Source organism: Mus caroli, chromosome 10 (assembly GCF_900094665.2).
Source record: "Mus caroli chromosome 10, CAROLI_EIJ_v1.1, whole genome shotgun sequence".
Lineage (NCBI taxonomy): Eukaryota > Metazoa > Chordata > Mammalia > Rodentia > Muridae > Mus > Mus caroli.
The window spans coordinates 21,566,922-21,592,376 of NC_034579.1; positions in this window are offsets into that span (position 1 = coordinate 21,566,922).

Sequence of the window (25,455 nt, forward strand, 5' to 3'; positions counted from 1 at the left end):
TCTCTCTCTCTCTCTATCTCTCTCAGTTCCCATGTGTCTCCAGCTAGCTTCTTCCCCTTTCCTCTCTTTTTCTCTCCTTGTCTGTCCTGCTCTTTCTGCTTCTACCCACGTCTCTAGGTCCTCTTCCCTTCCCACAATAACTTCCTTTTGTACTAGACCGATTGCATGGTCCATGGCTGTGATTCCTCAGAGAGCCATCTTGGTCTGACCCACCAAGGTGCTCCCTCCAGCTGTGTTATACCACGTCTTATAGAACACAACATTGGCCCCCAAAGAAGAGTTGGGTTCATGGATACTAAGTCAAAGTTACTTCCAGGAAGGCTCCCTAAAAGAGAGACAAATTCTTTTTTCACTTTGATTTAGTAGCTATTCTAGGCACAAGGTCATTCTGAGGTCTGAAGACAGGAGTTCTTTGGGTCATAGAGGCTATCAGGGTTGTTGTTTTGTGTGGTCCCAGGAATGTGAGATTTTTACAAGACCTATATCCAACTTCATTTTTAAAGGAGAAATGAAGCTTACCTGTATGGGTTGGGTCTTTTTTGTTAGCAACCAAATTATATTACTGACTGATACACATATTTAGTAATTCTAATAGCACTTCAAAGGTTATTTCTGAGTTAACTCAACTCCCCTTTGAGTCACATATTACAGATTTAGAATATTTAAGGAATTTTCAGAGCCATAGAATATTTAAGTGCCTTAAAATCTGAGCCCAACTCATATCATTAAGAGCTCAAACTCTCAAGTCCTCTATTGTACCTGTGACCTAATCTAAAGGCATGATGCAGAGGCTGAGCTTGGATTGGAGGTTTCCAGTGTTTTTTTTTTTTTTTTTTTTTTTTTTGTTTTGTTTGGTTTGGTTTGGTTTTGTTTTGTTTCAGGAGGAAGTAGGAAACAAACATTACAATCAGAGTGTACAGGAGGACAACACATGCTCTGGACCCATTTGTTCAGGGCATGCTAATCAAAAGAGAACTTTTGAAAAGAAAGGAAAAGCCGAGGGCAACAGCGCAAGGAAAGATGCCTTGGCTCCATTACAAGCTACAACAAATTCTTGTAACAGGTCCCAGACCTTAATACCATGATGGAAATATCACTCAGGCCTTGGAGCCCAGCATATAGGCAGCAGCACCACCTTCCAAAATGAGAACAAAGACCTAATTCATGGAAGTCTATAGTTCTGGGAAAGCCCTTGAATATACTTACCTTGCTATTTTGACTTCTGTAGTTCTATTTCTAGATAACTGTTCTTGATGACTGAGACATGTCAATCCAGGATGTGTGGTGTGTGTGTGTGTGTGTGTGTGTGTGTGTGTGTGTGTGTGTGTGTGTGCATGCTTGGAATTCCATCCCGGGAAAGGCTCAGGATCACACTCAGGGCCTGAATGCCCAGTGTAGAGGCTGACTGGCTAATAAGAACTTTTTATCAACTTGATCCTATGTAGTCTCTGATGGGTACATCACAACTCCCTGCATGATCCTGGTTAGGATTTGCTGAATGAGGCATTCTTGCTCATACATTGCCCTCTCAGTCTGGCTAACTGACTTGTAAAAGTATATGGCGAGAGATATAGCTCAAAGGAGCCTGCAAGAACTACTTTGCAGAGCCTGTGGCTCTATCGCAAGTCCTACACTGCAGGCCTGGTCAGCTCTTAGTTCCCCTGTTGTTCTGACCTCCCTCCCTCCTGCCTGACCTGGGAGAGGCAGTGAGAACAACAGAGCTCCCATTCCACCATGAGTAGGAATCTGCTGTTTCCTTCCTTATAATTCACCCATCACTTTTCATTACCTTCCTGATAGAGCCCAAATTCCTTGGCCCGCCTTCTGGTCCCACCCTCTGCGGTTTCGTGTTCTGAGTTTCTTCCCACATCTGCTGCTCATCTTCCTACAGAAAACATTTTCCTTTTGTAGCATTCTTTTTGCATTCAGCCAATTTCAAGCCATTCAGTCCAGACACATCACAGCATTGAGGTACAGTTTTAAGAACATATTTAAAATTAATGTATTTGTTGGCAGTTTCACATGGCTGTGTACTGTGTTCTAGTCACACTCACTCTTCCATCGTTTCTTCTCCCTTCTTTACCCCTCCTCTTCTCATCAAGCCTCTTACCTTGCTTTCACAGCTCTTCATTTGTTTTTGTCTTTGCTTTGTGACCCACTGGGTTTAATGGGTGTGGAGCCATTGACTGAGAACTCATAACTCACCAGTTATGAGTCACTTACTGAGGACAATACCTTCCTTTCTACCATCAGCTCTGACTGATGATAGCTCCCCTGAGCAAGGCAAGGCCTCATGAGTCCCTCCTCAATTCATGACTGAATTTTTATGGGTTCAGTCTTATGTAGCTGCCTCCATGTGAGTTCATGAGTGCCAGGGTCATTGGTCTTATTTTGAATTTAAGTTACACTGTTGATTTCTAATGCCTGCATCCCATGTCCCAAAGACCTTACTGCTTCTATAAAGGCACCAGCGTAACCCCCATTTTTTTTTTTATGCCTTTCTCACTATCTCTGGGTAGTTTAAGAAAGAACTCTGTCTTCTCTTGATGTTGGACAATATTTACAATTTACAAGGTTGTTACTCAACAAAATTGGGGCTCTGTCTCTCATCTATTTTTCCTCATGTGACCTCACAGAATTTCTCTTTTTAATTTCTCTCAAGACTTTGTCTTCTATAGATAACACATATCACATCTTTTGTCCACATTATACCATTATTTGTTATCTCCATACTAGAGAAAAGAGAAAAAAAACCCTCATTAATTAATTCTCTAATTCTTGTGTGGTGATTTGAATAGGTGCCCCTTCCACCTCCCCACCCCCCATACATTCATGTGTTTGAATGTTTGGTCCATAGGGAGTGATGTTATTAGGAGGTGTGGCCTTATTGAAGGAAGTGTGGCCTTGTTAGAGGAAGTGTGTCACTGTGGAGGCAGGGCTTTGAGGTTTTAAATGCTCAAGCTACAACCAAGTGTAGAACACACTCAGTCTCCTCCTTGGTGCTTATGGATCAAGATGTAGAACTCTCAGCTTGTTCTCCAGCATCATGTCTGCCTGAATGCTGCCAGGTTCCCCACCATGATAATAATGGACTGAACTGTTGCGTGTAATTTTATAATCACACCACCTCCTTGCCCAGTGCCGTGGCCTGCACTCCAACCTCTCCTGGTTTAGCTCCCTGATCAGGCGCCAGTTGCACTCAGCTCTGCCAATGGCCAGCTGGCACTTTTTCCCAGGAGCTGCGATCACTCCCCCAGCCCCTCCCGGCTAGTTTCATCAAGCTGCCAACAACCACCCTGGCTGCCCTTTTTCTCTTCCTGCCCACCTTAGTTAGCTCCACAGATGGAAAACACTAGATAGTTTTATTATTTTAAAACTAGCCAGATAACTCAATGGCTAGGTGAAGAATTTCTGCCCTAATCCTATCAGCTAGTTCTGGTCAACCTCCTCGGTCCCCACCTGCAGAGGTTGCTACAAACTCTAGGTCCCCCAAGCGCTTACATGACTTGAGCTTCCTATTCATTCTGAAGCCTGGTCTGAAATCCTCTTCCTTCCCAGCATCCTTTCAAGTCCTCTTGGGATCCAGAAGTTCCACCTTTTTCCTTTTGTCCAACAATTGGCTTCTGCCTTTTTTATTGACACGACCAAGAACCAGTTAAGGAAACAACACAACCCTGAACTTCTGAACCGATAAACTCTGCCTTTATAAGAAACTGAAAACTACCTTTATAAGAGTTACCTTGGTCATGGTGTCTCTTTACAGCAATGAAACCCTAAGACAACTTCCAAGATCAACCATCACAGTGTGGTGTAGAAAGACTTAGATGGGGGCTTCTCCTGAAGTGAGCTGCATTACAAAGAAATGCCAAGGCCAGGGAATGACCATTTTCAGAGCAAGTGAAAATAAGTCTGATTTACCTTAGTCTCAGGGTAGTGAGTCCTTTGTCTGGCAAGGTTGCAGAACCAGCCCTGGAAAATGGTGTGGCAGAGAGTGGTCAGAGCCTTGTGTTCTTGATATTCTCTGTGAGAAAATACAGCTTTGTTATTCTGGTGAGGAGCATTCCCTCGGGCATGACACATAGGGTGTGAAGAGCGCTGAGCTTGGTGAACTCTGGTGGGTCCACAGGGCAAAGACAAGGTGGCAGGATTGGGTAAGTAACACATCAAAGGCTGACAAATGTTTAAAACTTATTCTGTAATGCTGAGTAGAAAGATATCTGAGCCTTTGGAAACTTGTCATTCTAAATGGCATTTTCCATATTCAGCTTCACAGTGAGAAAGATTCCATGGCAGAATTTAGAAATATCTCCTTCCTGAATACCAAACATTTAGATGGTGATGGACCTTTCTCTGACCTTCTTGTCTATGTCTTCATGTATTCTTTCTTGTAGATGTACTAAGAGAGTAAAAGAAAATAAGACTCCCCCTTTACATATCTGAGAGAACAGTCTGGCTCTTAACATTATCATCTCAAAAGTACCTCACAGTGGGAAGTTTAGCAAATTCTTCCGTTTTGAGAAAAGAGTTTCAGCATGTCCAACATGTCTCAGCTTCTACCAACCTTCTACATAATCTCATCTTCTCCATCCCAAAGTGGTTTTGATTCTTCACTTCAGAAGAGAAATTTCTTTAAGCTTTCTTTTCATTTTTAATTTGTGTATCTGTGCATAAATATGCACACCTGTGTGAGGGTGCCAGATTCTCCAGAGATGGAGATATGGAAGGCCGAGAGTTGCCCAGTGTGTGTCCTGGAAACTGAACTCAGGTCTTCTGAGAGAACAGGAAGTATACACACAACTGAGCCACCTCTTCAGCTCCCATAAAAGGAATTCTAATAACAACATTTTCTTATTATAGATGATGTAATCATAGGCTCTGAGAACTGGAGACAATACAGAAGTCATGCATTGCCCTGGTAACTCCATCCTGTTTATGCTTTGAGAGCAGACTTTTCACAAAGAGAGAAAACAGCTGTATTTCTTAATTGCTTGTTTGTTCATCCTTTTTGAGACATGGTCTTTCCATACAGACTAGACTGCCTACTGGAATTACAGATCTGTATCCTCCTACATGTCCAGAGGTTTTCCTTACTGGATTCTGCATACATGTTATTTGGGATGCTTCAGTGTCTGTCTTCTTTACTACTTATCCTCCTGGGAGCTGGTGGAGAAGGGAGGGAAGGCTCTCAGAAGCAGAGCTGTGAGGTGTGGTTCACACTGTGCTTCTGGAGTCTGGAAGGCTCTCCCTGAACCCCACGCTGCTTTAGAGCATCCAGATCTCGCCAAAGGCTTAAGGGACAATTGTGTTTGTATGATTGAAAGAACCTAGTGGGGAACCCCCCACTCAATTCCCGTTTGGCGTGCACCCAAGAATCACAAACAGACGACCATCTTGATGTAAAAGCATGAGGTAGTTTAATGACGGAGCTCCGGGCTGACACATATCTCCTGCAGGAGACAGAGGTGTCGACCACATGGTGGAGCCATAATGGTGGAGCTCTGGGTCAAAACTACTGTCTCACACAGGAGACAGTAGTTTCGACCCCAAGGCTTGGAAGCTAGGGGCTTTTATAGAAAAGGGGTGGGGCTGGGGGAGGAATTGGCGCGGTTTCACATGATTGGTCCATTTAAATATCAATAGACTGTCATAAGGGCGGGAGATAGGGAGGCACCAGGCCAGTTAGGACAGTAACAATGGGCCTGCCTGGGCATGTCCTGGCCTGTTCTGCTATGTTCTCAGTCCCAGGTTTCAAAGCTCACAAACAACTCTTTGGGCTATTTGACATACATTACATGAATCACAGGTCTCAAGTTTTATTTCCTTTCATGATCAAGTCTTAAGCAGATGTAATAGTAGGAGCACCAGATAGGCTTGTACCTTCAGCTCAAGTCCACTTCAGGGAGAAAGCATCAGCTCCCTCCTTCAGCTGTCTGTAGTCTTGAGTCTGACTGACCTAACCTTCAGGGGCCAGATTGGCACCAGAGACCTACATTGTCTTTGAATGTTCAGATAAATATCAACCAACCCTTAGCACTTCAGTCCTAGGACTGGCTCTGAAGCCATTTAGGCTGATTGTACATACTAATTCCCTATCAAAGGATGTGGATCAGTTAGTGTCAGAATAGGATCTAAGTCCCGTGGCTTGGGATCAAATCATGATTCACTGTAGCATGCCTCCCTGGGATAGAGATGTAAGAAACAGCCTGTAGGGCTGGAGAGATAGATGGCTTGCTGGTTAGGAACACGGGCTGCTCTTGCAAAGGACCCAAGTTCAATTCCTAGAACCCACATTGGAGGATTTATATTTGGCTACCTGTAACTCCAGGATCCATCCTATGCTTCTGGTCCCTGAGGCCAGTAGCACACAGTGTGCAAATATACACACATACACGTAGCATAAAATAAAGGAGGAGGAAGAGGAAGAAGAGGAAGAGGGGGAGAGAAACAGCAGCAGCAGCAGCAATCAGTGCTGTGATAATTCTCAATTTATAGTATCTGGTGCTCCAAGTTCCCCGTCATCCAAATCACACTGAGTTAAATCACATGATGTGCAACCTCTGGCCATTTCCTAAAAGGTTATAGAAAGTTACACTTTCCCTTTGCTCTGGGGAGTCTGAGACTCCTGAGAAGACCTTGCTGATTGGCCTGAGGATGAAGGTTGCTCTCTGAAGAGGCCCCTCTGCATCTGTGGCAGTGTCCTCTCTGTCTCTCCATCTCTGTCTCCCTCTCCCTCTCTGTCATTTTCAATTTTTAAAAAATTGAAAGGAGAATTTTCTTTCATACAATACATTGTGATTACAGTTTCCCTTTCCCCCAGGTCCTTCCAGATGCTTCAGGACTCCCTACCCAGGAAGCCACACCCTTTCTCCCTCTCATTATAATGCAAACAGGCGTGATGAGCTCCTCCCTAGATGCCTCCCTTCCCTGAGGCCCAGTGGTCAGATAACTCTACATATTGTCCAGTTTCTGCTGGCGGACTTTCTGTGTTTACCTTGAAGGGTCCATCATGGCCTTGAGGCTCTTTCTTTATAATAAACCTCAGCCTTGAAGGGAATTTATGCGTCAGCTTTCCAGTTCAGATTGACCGAAGTGGCCTTTCTGTCATCTTCCTTTGTAACACTCTCTTATTGTTAAATTAGACTCCTTTGGCTCCAATGTCTGCTGTTGGTAATAAGTCAAGTGCTCATTTTCCCCCAAGGAAACTCCCACTCTACACAAATAGCTTTGCTTCTAAAACCCAGAGGTTCTTGACTGGTTATTCTGGTGTAAAGGGAAACGTGTAACACGGCGGTATTTGCGTCAGAACTCAGATTTGTGATTCATAGTAAAACAGAATCTGCTGCTGCCTCAGAGGAAGGCATTTGGAGTTTAAAGGCACATTTAGCCAATAATGGACATCCCAGTTTCTATAATTGCAGGAGCTGGTTCCTGCAAACAAACCTCTGATTCTGTATTTATTCATCTATGTATGCGAGGAGGCAATAAAGAAAGCTTCCAAAATGGCCAATCCACCGCATTAACATTTCTTCTAGGCTCCGCCCAACAGTTACCTAGCAACAGCCAGGTACAAGCCTGACTTGCTATTTCTTTCTTTCTCTCTTCCTTCTCTTTCTGCCCCTCTCTATCCCCTTTATTTCCCACACTTCCTTCCCATGCCCCAAATAAACTTCATTTTTATACTAGACATGTCATATGGCTGGTACCTGGGGTGGGAGGATGTCTTGACATGGGACAGCTGAGGCAACCCCTCCCGCGGCATCATGCTACCAGGGGTGGGGGTAGGGTGAGATGGTACTTTTTATTGTGAATATGAAAGAAAATATCTGGAGGCATCTAGAACAGCCCAGAGCAGGGAGAAAAAGTAACCGATGAAGCCAGGACAGGACAAGGGATCCGAGACAGTGGGAAAGAACAGTGGAGATAGCAACAGATAAAGCACTGGTTCTCAACCTGTGGGTCACGACCCCCTTGGGCTCTAAAGACTTCCACAGGGACAGCTTAAGACCATCGGAAAACACAGATTATTCACATTATATTCTGTAATGGTACCAAAGTTGCAGCTGTGAAGTAGCAACAAAAATAATTTTATGGTTGGGGTCACTACAACATGAGGGTCACAGTGTTAGGAAGATTGAGAACCACTGGATCAGCGTACAGTAAGAGCGGGAGGGCTGAGTGCAGTGTCAAGAGAGCTGGGATGTGAAGTGAGAGGGGCCAGGAGGCTATTGGGGGGGGGGCTTTGAAAAGTATAACAGGCACTTGTAAATAGAGACTGAAGGAGCCTGGAGGCCAGCATGGGCTTTCCTATGCTGACAGGCACCACAGGTATATGTCAGTACAGAGACCTATGCCCCTTCTGCCAGAGGCAAGGAAAATGACTCCTTTTGGGGAGGAAAACAGTTCACAGATTCCCGAGGAATGCTGGCTTTTATGAAACGGCCAGAAATCCTTCTATAGTCCAGCTTGAGCTCCCTTCTGGATATAGAGGCTGCCTGAGACCTAGCAGCCTGTTGGCTCTGCTCCTCTGGAGCATCCCCAGCACGGGGGTGGGGGGATGGGGGGGGAAGAGATACCTGCCTTCCTCTTTTCTCCATGACTTCAGTAGTGAGTCAACCTGTCTTCTAGGTGAGGTAACATTATCTATTGTCCCCAATGCATTGCCCCTGAGAGAGAAAGAGGAAACTATTAATGATTCTTTGGAGAAACAGGTAGAAGTTGGGCTTTTCCTAGACGACTGGCATACAGGGCCAATTCACTAAAAGGGACCAAAGCTGTAGAGTAGTGCTGCTCGACTCAGTTTGAAGGGCTGGTGGAGGCAGTAGCTTAGACTTCTGTATTGTAGAAAAGGAGGGAAGAGACCCTCAGCACAGCTTAAGTCATTGAGGGGCATTAGTACTGATGCTCTTCAGAGAGGTCCTAGTATAGTCCACATTCACTTCATCCAGGGCTTATCTGTGAGCACAAGAACATTTATATCTCCCATAGTAACGGACAAGGAGGAGGCTCTCCTGGCCAGTTGTGTGGTTCGAATGAGAATGGCCTGTATCTGCTCATATATCCTAATGTGTGGTTCTAAGCTGGTAGACTGTTTAGAGAATGTGGTGGTTTGAATATGTTTGGCCCAAGGAGTGGCACAATTTAGAGGTGTGACTTTGTTGGAGTGGGTGTGAACTTGTTGGAGGAAGTGTGTCACAGAAGACATGGACTTTAAGACCCTCATCCTAGTTGTGTGGAAGCCAGTCTTCTCTTAGCAGCCTTCAGATGAGGTTGTAGAACTCTGAACTCCTCCTATACCATGCCCACCTGGATGCTGCCATGATTCCACCTTGATGATAATGGACTAAACCTCTGAACCTGTAAGCCAGCCCCAATTAAGTGTGTCCTTATAAGAGTTGCCTTGGTTATGGTGTCTGTTCACAGCACTAAAACCCTAAGGCAGGAAGGATTAAGAGGTGTGGCCTTGCTAGAGGAGGTATGTTACAGGGGGTGAGCCATACCCAGTCTTGCCCTCTTGTTCTCTGCTTGTTGCCTGTAGATACAATGTAAGCTGTCCACCCACTGCTTCAGCGTCATGCCTACTAGACTGCTGTCATGTACCCCACCAGGATATCATTGACTCATCCTTTGAAACTGTAAGCAAACCCCCAATTAAATGCTTTCTCTTATAAGTCGCCTTAGTTATGCTGTTTCTTCACAGCAACAGAAAAGGAACTAAGACACCCTTCCTATTGCAGGTGGTGGGGATAGATCTGGGAGGGTGGCTGATGGTGGGGAGGCCAGCATGTGTATGAAGGAGCCACTGGATAGGAGGTAGAAAGTATCAGGATTGGTGGTGTGAAGCAGGCAGCAGGTATGCTTGAGAGAAACCCTTGTTTCAGAGCACACAAAGCCCTGTAGTTTGTGGTATCCCTGAGACCCATAACTATTGATCTGTTGAAAACAGGTGGCCAATGCATTCCCAGGGTGTTTCATAGTAGAAGTATGGATCACGGAAAGCAGAGCAGGGCCATATTCGAAGGCTGAGGACTCCAGTGTCATATGGGAGACTAGTATATAATAGCCATAATGTGGGGAGCCAATGAAATTCAGAGTGAATAAATGTGTTTTATTGACAAGAGCATAGCTATGTCATGGATGCCATTGCCTGGGACACATGGGGATGGAAGACATGGTCAGAATAAAGGTGTTGACAGTGCATGTTGAAACTATCAGTTTTCCTGATGACTGCCACCTGTCCCATACAGAAATTCTTGCCCAAGATTAGCTGACCACCTTCTCCTAGATTCTGATGTAGATAATAAATATGACAGATTTCTGTACTATTGCTGGTGTGTCTCCATCAAAGTTCATGGTCCACCCAAACCCAGCTTTTCTCTCAGTGTTTCTGTCATTTCCTTGTTCACAATCACCCTGGTCAGCCCCAAAGCTATGCAATCAGCATTAGGAGGCACTGCTGGGTTCAGGAATTCCTGCTGTGTCACATAGTAAGTTTGCATCTGTTTCTGTTGGGGTTGGCCAAACTTAGTGATGACCCCAGAATAATAGTTGCTGTCCAGGCTACCACTTCTTATGTCTATGACATAGTAGGGAGGGAGATGAGACACTCTCCCAATCCAAGGGGAATCTTGTCTGAAGGATCTACAAATCTTTCTAACTGTATCTTTGTAGTGTGTAGACACATATTAGCCCTGGGGCCATGCTATATAAGCAACCATAGCCAGAGTCTAGGAAAGCAGACGAAGGAAATATTCCTAAAGTCATAGTGATTAAGTTTAGAGTTGAGGTTGAGAAAAATCTTTCAACAAGGCTTAGATTCACAATATTGCCATTGGTAAGACTGGAAAAAAAACCTTGACCTCTGGAGGAAGAGCAGAGACTATGCCAGACATGGTATGAAAGTCCTGGAGGAACACTGCACTACACTGGAAAAGAGTACTTCCTGCTTGTGTTGAAATGTTCAAATTAGATTAGCATACACACAAGTGTTGATAATGGGAGGGTGTTCTGTATTGTGGACAACGTGCTACTGTGTTTGTACTGGTGGTACCTTTGATCACCTCACTGGGGCTCAAACCATGGAAGAGGGTGACTCTTGATTGGTTGTTATTAGTGAGGCAGATTCAGACCCTGATTCAGTGAGAGGAGAAAGGATAATAGAAGTTGAGAGTAAGCCACATTCCTGGCAGGCCATAGCACTTTCAACAGGTGATGTTCTCTGAAACAGGGGTGTGCATAGAGCTGAAGCTATTTTACCTGAAGTCAAGCCTTTGTGGGCCATAGACCAAGAGTTAGATCTGGGGCACTGCTGACTCTGTGTGAATCCCTATTCATAGAGAGGCCTGTAAGCATTATTTTGGAGCTATAGGTTGATAGAATTGGGCCAGCCAGACTGCTGACTGGTAAGGTAAAACTGTGGATTCATCCAGATTACACTTGAGGAAGTGTTTGGTGGGTGGGTGCAAACTCCTCTCCCAAAAGGACAGATCCTGACCCAGACTGCTCCAAGCTACACACTGAGCCTTGGATCTGCTGAGTTGGGCATCTCCCCAGGCAGAACAGGAATCTCAGCATTCAGAAACCCTTTGGCCCTCCGTTTCCCTTTCTGCCGAGCAGCTGGTGGAAGGAGGATTGGCTGTCTAAAGACCTAGGAGACATCTATGGATCCAAGGTGGGTTTTCTGAACAAACGAGAAGAGGCCAGGTTCTGCTGCAGGGGGCTACTCTTGAAGGAGGAGGATAGAGAGAAACCTGGTACTTTGTAAGAACTGGGTGTAAACTGTGAAATCATTTGGGCTCCTCAGAACATACTGCATCCATGGTGGGAGGGTGTGGCTTAACCCACAACGCAGAAGGAGAGGGTGCTTCCAGATCAAGAATGCTCACTTGTCAACTGAGACAGGCTTGAACTGTCCTAAGGTCTGGGAGCCTGTGGCACTACACCATTAGCTTCACGGGTGTAACCAAATCCTGTCTCAAACATGTTCACTAAGTTCTGAGGAAGTGTTCTTGGAAGCAGGATGTGACGTGGTGATCTGCTGGGAATTACTGAACATGAAAGACTTGCCTGTCAGAGGAGACAAACAGATCCAGGTAAAACAATAGTGTCTTCTCTGACAGTACAGTGAGGCCAGTAATGACTACCACATTCCCATAGGCAGATACTGTTCTGAGATATAATGCAGTGGATAACAAGGTGGTTTAAAGGGGTGGGCAGAAGTACCTTGGTGGGCCCATGCTATGGCAATCCCCCTGAAGAATCATACCATGGGACAGACCTAGTGTAAAGAAGATTAATTGAGGGGGAAGAGAGCAGGGACCTGGAAAGGGATAGAGGCAAAGAAAGGGTTGGGGGAGAAGAACAGAAAGAAGGAGAGAGAGAGAGAGAGAGGAAGAGAGGCCTGCTGTAGACATGTGGGATCAGAAAGAGAAAGAGAGTGGAAAGGAAGGGAGCTGGGGTAGCTGGCAGTCCTCTTATATGCTGCTGCCACATCTGGATTGCTGTGCAGGTTGGGGCAGGGGTTGTTGCTGGTGGGCGATGACTCAGCTATTGCTAGGTAGCTGTTGGGCAAAGCCTAGCAGGATTGTCTGTAAGCCAATAGAAACACTTTAGATACTCTAGAGACAGTGAAGATGCTCATCTCAGGAACATCTACATTCTACTCTTCAGAGCCCCACTTGCCTTAGTTAGGGTTACTATGCGGTGATAAAACACCACGGGCAAAGGCAGCCTGGGGAGGACAGGGTTTAGTTGGCTTTTACTTCCACATCATAGCTCATCATTAAAGGAAGGCAGGACAGGAACTCAAACAGGGCAGGAACCTGGAGGCAGGAGCTGATGCAGAGACCATTGCAGGGGTGGGGTGGGTGGGTGGGTGGGTGGGTGAGTGGGTGGTGGTTGTTTGCTCCTCATGACATGCTCAGCCTGCTTTCTTATAGAATCTTGGGCCACCAGATCAGGGATAGCATCACCCGTAGTGGGCTAGGCCCTCCCTGTCAATCATTAATTAACACAATGCCTAACCAGCTTCTCTGATGGAGGCATTTTCTTAACTGAGGTTCCCTCCTTTCAGATGACTTCAGCGTGAGTCAACTTGACATAAAGATCTCGAGCACACCACTCTTCTGGAAGTTCTCCGTGAGCCCATGCCTTCACTTGGTTTAGAATGGCCAGTGCTACCCCTCTGCCCTGGCTATTGTCAGCATTGTGTGGTGCTGCAGAGAGAAAGGTTCCCACTCTCCCCCATCTTCTGCCTCTCTTCCCCTGTTCTTCTGATCATTTCCCAGGAAAGTGTGTCTTGTCTCCTGCAGACATTGATAGCTGTACTCAGACACAACAATTACATGCCTGTCCCGGTTCTTGCTTTTGAGACAGATTATTTTGTCTTATCCAAAAATTCAGAATCTGCATGGTCTGAAATCATTGGACCATGCCAAATGTGTTCTTCTGTGGCCTGTGGACCTGCTTAGGCAGGATCTGGCTTTTGTTTTGAGTTGTTCTTAGTTTCCTCAGACTCCAATAGTACCCAAAGATCATGAATTCGTTTATACAAACAGCAGTATTTACATGGGAGGATTGCAGCCCCCTCTATGCCCTTGCTAGCCCAGTCTTTTTAGGGTAAAATAATATTCTTTTGAATATTTATTCATTCATTGCCTTAAGGATAACTTGGTGACTTCCAAGTTTCGGTAATTATGAGTAAAGCTGCTACAAACATTCCCATGTAGTCACTTTCTTGTGTAGACAAATCTTCAGTTTGTTTAAGAGAACTACTGAGAAGTGGAACCAATGAGTCAAAGAGCAAGAGTGTGTCATTTTAGAGAAAAACAATGCAAGAATGTACCATTTTAGAGGTAACTGGGAATAGTCTTCTAAAGTGACCGTACCATTTGTGTCTCTAACAGTAAAGAACGAGATATCTCTGTGTTCCACATCCCCACCACTATTTGGTGGTGTCGACAAGCAGGATTTTGGCCCTTCTGGGAGATGGGTGCGTGGCCACGGCTCATAGGTGCTTCAGTCACAATCTCATGAGAACATAGGATTGGGACAATCTTCTGTGTTCATTTGCCACCTGTCCCTTCCCAGGTGATGTGTCTGTGAGGCCATCTTCTCTTTTTTTGATTGCCAAGCATTCTTTGTTGGCACTCCTTGTGTGTTTCTCACAGCCATCCTTTTATAACATGCCTTGCTGTATTATTAATCTTGTTTTATATTTTGTTGTGTTATCAACCTTGTCTGGGTTGTACCTTGCACCAATTGATTATGACTGAGTAATTACAAACCTCAGTTTGTCTGTTATGATATAGAGTGGGACAAAATCGAGTTGGCTAAATTTGAAACATGTTTTGCAGGACAGAGTATGGGTGTAGAAAGTGGAAAATGGGAAATGAGACAAGTTAGCCTTTTAAAATGTCGTGTTAAAATCAGGCTGCCACTCTAATGAGGCAAATCACAGGGCCTTTTCTGTAACTTGGAAATCCAGTTCTCTGTCCTGATTTAGACTGAGGCTGCTTCAGTTCCAACTAATGTCTCCAGGCACTTCAACAAGGAACTTTTTTTGCCAAGTAGTTTTTGATCGGCTTGCAAGAGGAGTTTGCCTGAATTTAAGTAGGCCATGTTTTCTTTCCCATCTCAACAGAAACATGCTTTATTAAAAGCTGAAACAAACGAAATGGAGAAAGAGATTTTTTAAAAAGAGTGAGTCTGAAATGTTATCAAGTTAGCTGCACATTTTTTTTGTTTTAAGCTTTATTTATGTGTTTTATGTATATGAATATTCTATTTGTATGCATGCCTGTATACATGGACATCAGATAGCATTCTAAATAGTCATAAGCCACCATGTAGTTGTTGGGAATTGAACTCAGGACCTCAGGAAGAGCAGTCAGTGTTCTTCACTACTGAGCCATCTCTCTAGCCCCTAGTTGTACAATTCTTAAAAGTTTCAAATTCAAATGGTAAAAAGCTCCTATATGTGAGCTTCTCTCTGGCCCTTGGTGACCTCTCTTTCTTCTGAAAATGTGGACCTGTAGTACAACTGATAGCCACTGTTTGATGTTTATTTTGGAAGCCTTCTGTTGCCTGGTGTTATTTAGCTTTCCTTTTTCATTTGCACAGCTGGAACACTTATGAATCTCTTTCTGCAGATGCAGAACCCAGAACCAATAGGATATACTATGCAGATAGAGGTTTGTTTTAAGGATTTGGCTTGTGGGCTTCTGGAACTGGCAAACCCCAGATCTGTAAAGCAGGCTGTGGCTGGCAGTTCAGCTTGAGTTGAAATCTGCAGGGAAAGCCAGGGGATTGGAGACTCAGGCAAGGTTCTTGTGTTGCAGTCTGGAGGAAGAATTTCTTTCTGTTTGAATTTGTCTTTCTTGTGACTCTCTTTAGCCACCTGCATGAGGGACATCTGATTTACATAGGTCAGATGACTGTGCTAACAACATCCAATAATGTGCCTTCTACAACAGCTAGTGTTTGACCAAACATCCGAGACAATAATGAGGCACACCAGCATTTGAAAGCTGAAATAACAAAATCTATTTTTTTGTGTGTGGTCTTGAGTAAGTACATACATGTTCTTTTTTTTTTTTTTTTTTTTTTTTTTTTTTTTTTTTGGTTTTTCGAGACAGGGTTTCTCTGTGTAGCCCTGGCTGTCCTGGAACTCACTCTGTAGACCAGGCTGGCCTCGAACTCAGAAAACCGCCTGCCTCTGCCTCCCAAGTGCTGGGATTAAAGGCATGCGCCACCACAGCTCGGCCATACATGTTCTTAGATGAATAAATACTAACTAGTGTTCTAGTGTAACTAGTGTTCTCCTTTTATGTTGTAAAATTTTGTTTGTGTGCGTGTCTGTCTCTGTCTCTCTCACACCTATTTATAAAACTTCCTGCATAAGTATGTCAGTCATATTCATAGTTAATCTTCACAGTGTGTGAGTGTGTGTGTGAGTGTGTGTGTGAGTGTGTGTGTGAGTGTGTGTGAGAGAGTGAGTGAGTGTGTGTGTGTGAGTGTGTGGAGGGTGATGTGTGTGTGAGTGTGTGTGTGAGTGTGTGTGAGTGAGTGTGTGTGTGTGAGTGTGTGTGTGTGTGTGTGTGTGTGTGTGTGATATAAACCATGGTAGGTAGAGGTCAGAAGATAACTTGAGGGGTTTGGTTTTCATTTTTACTTCACTGTATGGGTTCCAGGGGTTGACAGGCTGTAAGGCTGAATATTTTAAAACCTTATCTACTAAGCAACCTACTTCACCCAGATTTAATTTTAAAATATTCAGAGTATAGACCAACAATACTAATCATGATTTCATTAAAGTTAACTGTACACAATAATAAAAGGAAATATCATTTAAGGAGACAGAAGCAACCTGAGCAATGAGAAGTGACAGATGGTGGGCTTGGTCTGCTTTAAGGGCAGGGAGAAAACAGACTGTACAGGTGGGTTGTGATGGTTTGAATGAGATATGTCCCATAGTCTCAAGCATCTGAGCACTTGCTCTAAGTTAGGGGCACCGTGCTTGGGAGATTAAGAGGTGTGAGCTTGTTGTAAGAAGTATATCACCTCACTTCCAGTCCCCTCTGTCTGCTTCATGCTTGTGGTTCAAGATGTGAGCTCTTCCCTTTCTGCTTCTTCTGCTGTGCCTGTAGCTGGCTGCCATTCTTCCCTTCCGTGATGGACGCTTATCCCTCTGGAACCACACATCAAGATAAGCCCTTCCTTATTATATAAGTTGTCACAGTGCCTGGGTTACACCCCACTCCCATCCACTCCTCCCTTTGTGATAGTTCTGCTCCCTGTCTAAACAAGCCTGAGATTTGGAAGACATTCACTTAGAAGTTGCCTCTTTCTATCCATTCTTGCTATATTCTTCACTTCAGTTGCAAGAACATAGGTTCCAATGGAGAGACAGAAGCAAAATTGTTTATGGGGTAACCAACTACTCTCTGGATTAGATTTGAAGCCTGGTGCACAGGGGGGAATTGGTGTCTGGGGCTGCACATGTGGACAAAACCCATGGCTACAGGAAGCCATAGCCTAAAGGAGACCCCACTAATGCTGACTTACTAACTGGTCATATTATTAAAACTGCCTTCTAAATATCTGTTTACATCCATAGATTTGTGCTGGTTCAACCTTTGTCAGGGAAACATCTTATTCAGTGGGTAGTAGTTAATGGAGAGACTCATACTGTCCTAAGTGCTGACAGTAAATGGCTGTGAGTGTCTAGCGGCACATGGGATAGCTATATTAGCCATACCCCCAAGGCTCAGGAAACATGGGAGAAGAGACAGAAAGAATATAAGAGCTGGAGGATGACAAGGAATCCTGTAGAATGTAGTTCAGCTCCACATGGACCAAAGACCTCAATATAAGGCCAGAAACATTGAATCTGGTTGATAGAAAAGAAAGTGGGGAATAGTCTTGAACTCATTGGCATGGGAAAAGGCTTTCTGATCAGAACACCAGTAATACAGGCACTAAGATCAACACTTAATAAATGGGACTTCATGAAACTGAAAAGCTGTATGGGAAAAGGGACACCGTCATTGGAACCAAGTATCAGCGTACAAAATGGGAAAAGATTCATACTGATGTGTTAGAATGGTGGGTCACACCTCAACAGCACACTAGGTCAGGACAGTTCTATGTGGAAGAGGTTTCATTGGGAGGGAGAGACAAGGTGGTAGCAGAAAGAAAAGAGGGGGAGAAGAGAGAGAGGGAGGAAGAGGGAAAGGAAGAGGTAGTGGTAGAAAGAGAAGAGGGGGAGAGGGAGGGGGAGGGAGAGAGGGAGAGGTGCGTTCTCCTTATTTATATGGAGAATGTCCGTAAACAGCAGGCAGGAAAAGGTGGGAGATGAGCCAAGTGGATTCTGGGAATACACTGCAAGTCGTGCTGTTGCCTATGTGATGTCATAGGTTTGGGAGGTCCTAATGCCAACACTTACCCCCTCCACATCAGATAGAGGACTAATACCCAAAATACATAAAGAACTAAAAAATCCAGATATTAAGAAAATAAATAATACAGTTAAAAATGGGGTACAGAACTTAACAAGGAATTCTCAAAGGAGGAAACTCAAATGCTTGAAAACTCTTAAAGAAATATTCAGCATCCTTAATTGTCAGTGAGATGAAAACTGAGACTACTTTGAGAATGGCTATGATCAATAAAACAAATGAGAGCTCATGCTGGCCAGGATGCGAAGGAAAGTGAAACTTGTCCATTGTGGTGGGAGTGCAAAGAGCCAATATGGAAATCAGTGTGGCTGTGGCAGTTTCTCAGGAAGATGAGAATAGATCTACCTCAAGTTCCAGTTATACCAGTCTCGGGCATGTATAAAGGATGCTCCATCCTACTACAGAGACACTTTCTCAACCATGTTCATTGCTTCTATATTCATGAGATCCAGAAACTGAAAACAACCTAGATGTCTATCAATGGATGAATGGATCTACTCAATGGAATATTAGTAATTAGAAAATGAAATCATGATACTTACAGATAAATGGATGGAACTAGAAAACAATCTTGAGTAAGGTCACTCAGAACGTAGAAAGACAAATACGATATATCTTTTCATGTGGATGTTAGTTACAAAGTCATTGATAAGAAAGTTACAAGCTATATAACCACAGAGGTTAGGCAGAGTCAGGACTAGGCAGGAGGAATGGATCTCTCTAGGAAGGGGAAATAGAGTAGATAGTTGTGGATGGGTGGGGTTTGGGGAGACTAGAAAGAGAGGATCATATAGGGAGGGGGAAGGCATGAGATTAGGGAAAGAATACAGGGAGGGACAGAGACACAACTGGACATTTCTTGTCACCAAATGAAACTTCCTGTACCAAGATTGGGTTACATCTAGTTCAGTTATTGGCCGAAGTTTGGCAACAACCTATTGCCAAGGCTATTGGCAGCTTTCCATAAACTGATAGTATGGCCCTGTTGCTGAAGACAATACTCACTAAACACAGAGAAGTTGTCCTGGTGCCTACCTAGAGCCTTCACCTCCTGAGAGCTACTGTTTATGGTACTGGAAGGTACTCTACACATTACCAGAACTGAAAGGCAAGTACCAACCCGGTTAGAAACCTTTTGATCATTACAATAGTGATGTATCTGCATACGCATTGGTGCAACTGTGACACAAGCTTGTGAGAGTAATCAGTCATTATTTGATTTGAGTTAAGGCCCACCCAAACACCGTTCATGTATCCAAGAACCTGAAACTAGATAGCCCATGGTCCTAGGGGAAAACCGAATGCTACTCTTCCCCTGAAGAAACAGCAATAAAATGGCTCCTACTGACATTTTGCTGTCTTCGTGGGTAGACCCTTGCCTTGACCAGCCATCATCAGAGAAGCTTCCTCCTCTAGCAGATTTTTGGGAAACCCTGCTATTAAGGTTGCAGTCTACCATGACCGGACCCCGAGCTTGGCACAAAATGGAGGACTCCCCTTTTCAGCAAAGCTTTCTCTTCTCCTTCTGACCTTAACTGTGGAGCCTGACATCATATATCCTATACCTGAGGAATGCCATATAGTCACAAGTTCAACTTCCTTTCTCCTGACAAAAACCTGCTCAGCAAGCACTTTGAAGGCCTTTTCATGCAAATGAGATATTCCCAGTACCTTAAGTCTCAGCCAATGAACATTTACCCTAGAAGAAAAACCCCTTCCCACTCTCTAAGATTTATATAGTTCTTGCTCACCCCAAATAAAGAACACAAACTGTTTCACTGAATACCATCTGAAAGAGTTGTAACACCAAACTACTCTGAGAAGGCGCCCTTCCCCCCACTTCCAACCAGACTGAGATCCTATGAACCCACTTACGTTTTCTGGTGTTCAGTGGGAAGAAGTGGAACTCAGAACCACAGTAGATGGGAACAAATACTAACACCCACAGATAGACAGTATGCAAAGAACGAGAGACCTTGAGACACTCATCCCTAAAGGCATGTCTCCATCAAATTCCTCTTCTCAGGTAGAATGACTCTAGAACCAGAGGGGGTGGAGGATACTAAGGTCTTTTAAACATACCATGACTGAAGCACATGTGAACTCACAAAGGCTGTGGCAGCATACACAGGGCTTGCATGGGGCTATACAGAGGGGGGTCCTAGAGCTGAAAGTAGAAGTGGACACATTCCTAACCCAGGATTTGTCTTCAATTGATAGACACTTGCATATGGAAACTTAGTTTTCTCCAAGAGAGTTTCACTGGGGAAACAAACCACTCTTAAGTGTAGGGCCCGATGCCCAGCAGTAGATATTCAACACAAAATGAACTCAACAACGTTCTTCATGTCACCATGCTTTGTCAGGGCTGTTGTTGCTGTTGTTGTTGTTGTTGTTTTATTTAGTTTTTACAGGTCCTTTGCATATACATTATGGCTTCTGGTTTTGTGATTTATGAGATTTCTGTGTATGGGAATGTGTGTTTCTCTAGGTCTATGTGTGCTTCTTGTGCTTTTTCTTTGCCTCTTATCCTTTTGTGTGTTTGTTTTGTCTTATTCTGGTTTGTTTGTTTTTGATTTATCTTAATTTTATTTTATTAATATTCCTTAGATTATTGTTTGTTGTCTAAGGAGGGCCAGAAAGGGTGTGAATCTGGATGGAAGGGGAGGTGGAAAGGAACTGGGAGGAGTTAGTGGAGGGAAAGCTGTAATCAAAATATACTGTATAAGAAAATCTACCTGGAATTCAGTCCCAGCACTGATGTGGCAGCTTACAACTATCTGTATCTCCCATTTCAAGTCTGCATAGGGCCTAGGCATGCATGTCGTGAGCAGACATACGGGTAGGTACAACATCCATACACATAAAAGTACATCTTGGAAAAAAAAGGGTTTCCTTCTTGACAGAGTCCCTGTTGTGTGACTTCTTTCTAGGAGAGCATGAAGGCATGTCTACTCACTTCAACTGGGGTACTGATGGCAGATCCTAATGACTCCACAGAAGTCTATCTTGGGGATCCAGTGAGTTTTTTGTGACTAGTTAAGGGATTACAAGTGAGAGGTTACATACAGGAACATCTGTGTCTAAAAGGCAGCTGCATTGTTGCAAAGCTCATCTTAGCTGCTGATGGCTCAACCCTCAAAGGTGCATGCCAGTTCCCTGACAAGTGACAGGCATCTGGGCCATTTAGAAATGCTCCTGTCCTGTTGGAGATTGGTTCTAACGCTTTGGTTCAATCGGGAATCTACATGCCCAAATGCTAAAAGTCCTTGTCCCCAATTGGTTTTTGATTGATCAATAAAGATGCCAATGTCTAATGGTGTCATGAGGTGGGACACTTAGATTTGTGCAAGGGAGGATGCAGAGAGGAAAAGAAAAATCGCCATGACTTGGGGTAGAAGGATGGGACAGGAGCCAACCAGCATGTGAAACTTTGGGTAAGTGGTCACTGGCCACTTCCCTGATTAGGCTTGGGGTAGCATAGGAAGGTTCAGAAGTGCCCAGCCTTTGAGGTAGCCAATGAGTTTTAAAAATAAGCTAATGTGTGTGTGTCTCATTTGTGGATCCAAAGACAGCTCCTGGGCAGGTGCACGTGTGAGATCTGCCAGGAGCCAAAATCGTATAGCAAAAACTGATATACTGTCCCCACAAATCTCTTAGTACTTCTATGATATTATAGAAGGAACTTGACACTTTTGTGGCTTCCTGACCTAGGTAAATTTCATTAGCTTCTCCAGTCTTCAGTAGCTTCCTGAGTCTTTTGAGCTTCTTTGCCCTCTCTAGGAAGCAGAAACTGTGGCAGAAACTGCCTGCTCGCTCCCTGGCTTGCTTACTCACCTGCTCACTCACTCACTCACTCACGCTAACCTAGCTTTCCTATTGAGCCCAGGACCACATGCCTAGAAATGGAACTGCCAACAGTGGGGTGGCCCCTCCTGTATCAATCAGCAATGTGTCCAACATACCCACAGATCAATACTATTTAGGGGACTTGTCAATTGTGGTTTCTCTTTCAGATAACTCTAGGAGTGTCCAGTTGACATTTCAGACAAAAAAGCTCCTTCCTTGACAACCTTTCATTTCCCACAGACACCGATATAAATACTGTCCACAATCTAAAATGAGGAAATGGAGAAAGAGAACCTTACAGCTAAAAGCAAAAAGGTTATTTTTCAACAAGCTGATCTGATATGTGGGCTTGTCAGATTTTTCTGCTACTGCTACTATCCAAACTAGCTTTGCCTGTTTTTTTTTTTTTAATTTTCTTTAACTATTGTAAAATTAGAAACTACTTTTACTTTCTTTTTTGTTGATTTTATGATAATTTTTGGAGAGGAAAGAGTTTATTTCATCTTCTATCTTACAGCACATTATGAATGGTAGTCAGGACAGGAAATCAAACATGACTTTGGAGGCAGGCACTGAAGCAGAAGCCATGAAGGAAAAGAATTACTGTCTTGTGCAGGCTGTTTTCTTATTCCAGCTGTTCAGGGATGGCACTTGCAATAGTAAATCATTAGTCAAGAAAACACTCAATGATCTTTTGCCTACTACACAATCTGATGGAGACATTTTCTCAACTGATGTTTCCTTCTTCAGTTTGACTCTGTTAGATTATGTTTGATAAAATACAAAGAAAGAACAAGAGAAAGAAGGAAGGAAGGAAGGAAGGAAGGAAGGAAGGAAGGAAGAAAGGAAGGAAGGAAGGCAGGCAGGCAGGCAGGCAAGAAGGAAAGAAAGATTTTTCTTAAAAGATCAGTTCCTGGTTTTGTTGGTTTTTATATAGTTCTTTTTGTTTCTTCTTGGTTGATTTCAGCCCTGAGTTTGATCATTTCCTGCTGTCTACTCCTCTTGGGTGTATTTGCTCCTTTTTGTTTTAGAGCTTTTAGGTGTGGTATTAAGCTGCTAGTGTAAACTCTCTCCAGTTTCCTTTTTGAGGTACTCAGAGCTATGGGTTTTCCTCTTATCACTGCTCTCATTGTGTCCCATAAGTTTGGGTATGTTGTGGCTTCATTTTCATTAAATTCTAAAAAGTAATTATTTTCTTTATTTCTTCCTCGACCAAGTTATCAATGAGTTGGGTGTTGTTCAGTTTCCATGTATATGTGAGCTTTCTGTTGTTTTTGTTGTTATTGAAGACCAGCCTTAGTCTGTGGTGATCTGATAAGATGCATAGGATTATGTCAATCTTCTTGTATCTGTGGAAGCCTGTTTTGTGACTGGTTATATGGTCAATTTTGGAGAAGGTGCCATGAGGTGCTGAGAAGAAGGTATATTCTTTTGTTTTAGAATGAAATGTTCTATAGATATCTGTTAAATCCATTTGCGTCTTAACTTCTGTTAGTTTCACTGAGTTTCTGATTAGTTACTGCTTCCATGATCTGTCCATTGATGAGAGTGGGGTGTTGAAGTCTCCCACTATTTTTATATGCCATGCAATGTGTGCTTTGAGCTTTAGTAAAGTTTGTTTTATGCATGTGGGTGCCCTTGCATTTGGAGCATAGATGGTGAAAATTGAGAATTCTTCTTGGTAGATTTTTTTTTCCTTTGATGAATATGAAGTGTCCTTCCTTATCTTTTTGTTGTTGTTGTTGTTGTTGATAACTTCTGGTTGAAAGTCCATTTTATTTGATATTAGAATGGCTACTTCAGCTTGTTTCTTGGGACCATTTGATTGGAAAATTGTTTTCCAGCCCTTTATTCTGAGGTACTGTCTGTTTTTGACATTGAGGTGCATTTCCTGTAAGCAGCAAAATGCTGGATCCTGTTTACATATCTAGTCTGTTAGTCTATGTCTTCTTATTGGAGAACTGAGTCCATTGATGTTAAAAGATTGTAAGGACCAGTGATTATTGCTTCCTGTCATTTTTGTTGTTAGAGGTGGAATTATATTTGTGTGGCTATCTCCTTTTAGGTTTGTTGAAAGAAGATTACTTTCTTGCTTTTTCTATTGGTAGTTTCCCTCCTTGTGTTGGTATTTTCCATCTATTATCCTTTGTAGGGCTAGGTTTGTGGAAAGATAATGTGCAAATTTGGTTTTGTCATGGAATATCTTGGTTTCTCCATCTATGGTAATTAAGAGTTTTGCTGGGTATAGTAGCCTGGGCTGGCACTTGCGTTCTCTTAGGGTCTGTATGACATTTGCCCAGGATATTCTAGCTTTCATAGTCTCTGGTGAGAAGTCTGGTGTAATTTTGATAGGTCTGCCTTTATATGTTACTTGACTTTTTTCCCTTACTGCTTTTAATATTCTGTCTTTGTTTTGTGCATTTGGTTTTTTGACTATTATGTGATGGGAGGAATTTCTTTTCTGGTCCAGTCGATTTTGAATTCTGTAGGCTTCTTGTATGTTCATGGGCATCTCTTTCTTGAGGCTAGGGAAGTTTTCTTCTATAATTTTGTTGCAGATATTGACTGGCCCTTTAAGTTGGGAATCTTTGCTCTCTTTTATACCTATTATCCTTAGGTTTGGTTTTTTCTTTGTGTCCTGTTGCCCAGGATTTTAATTAGTTCATTGACAAATTCAACCCAATAGATTCTACAGTGTTTCACAGTTCTTAGATGCTGTAATAAAAACCTTAGTTTTGTTTGATGCATATGATGTTTTTCTTCTAATGTGACTGCCCATGGAAACCCAAGGAGATGGACCACCCCTGTTAAGAGGCTGAGAAGCAGTAGAGTTGGTGTTTGCTGCTGTACAGTCGCTTATCTGTATTATTCATAGATGGCTACAAGGATGTGAGCCTTTAGGTAATATTTCAAGGAAATAGGGTTTGGAGACTGGTTTTCAATTTGAGGCAAAATAGAAATGAGTATCTTGTGATTTTTTGTAGGTTAGAAATGGAGTTGCTTAGAGTGATAAGATATCAAATTAAATGTTGCAGACATCTGTAATCAAAGGTCCCTTTAGGAGAAGGCAGCCTTGCTTGATGGTATTGTCACTACCATATAAGTAGAATTAAACATATTAAAAAATGATAGGTGCATACTGCTGATAACATTGATGGCATAAACAGGGACCGATAAGCCCTGAATCTTTAACTTCTCAGTTTAAGCTGTGGACTGAGATTCAGAGATGTTCTGTAACCTTGATGTAAGAATAACTAAACTCAGTTTGTACAAAAGTACAACTGAGTAACTATCACTCCCTGTATCAGCTGCACGGAAATGCAGGCATTGATCAAAGAGAAGCGGCTCTGTGGTTGTAGAACAGAGTTTGTGGGAAGACTCAGACATCTAAGCAACTCTAAAAGCCCATTTAAAGTCCCCGCTTCCCAAAGGCAACAGCTTACCAATCACTGACCAGATGAGGTAGTTCTTTTCTTTCTTGAAGACTCTTGATATTTCATCTTAAAAGAAGAAATTTTCTATCTGTTTTATACTTCTGTTGCCTAGAGGAATAAGTAGAGTTAAATCCCAATCTGGCCTGGGATATATCTTGAGATCACAGCAGAGACGTAAAAGCTGACAATTGCAAGAATGGCCATACTTTGCTCAGATT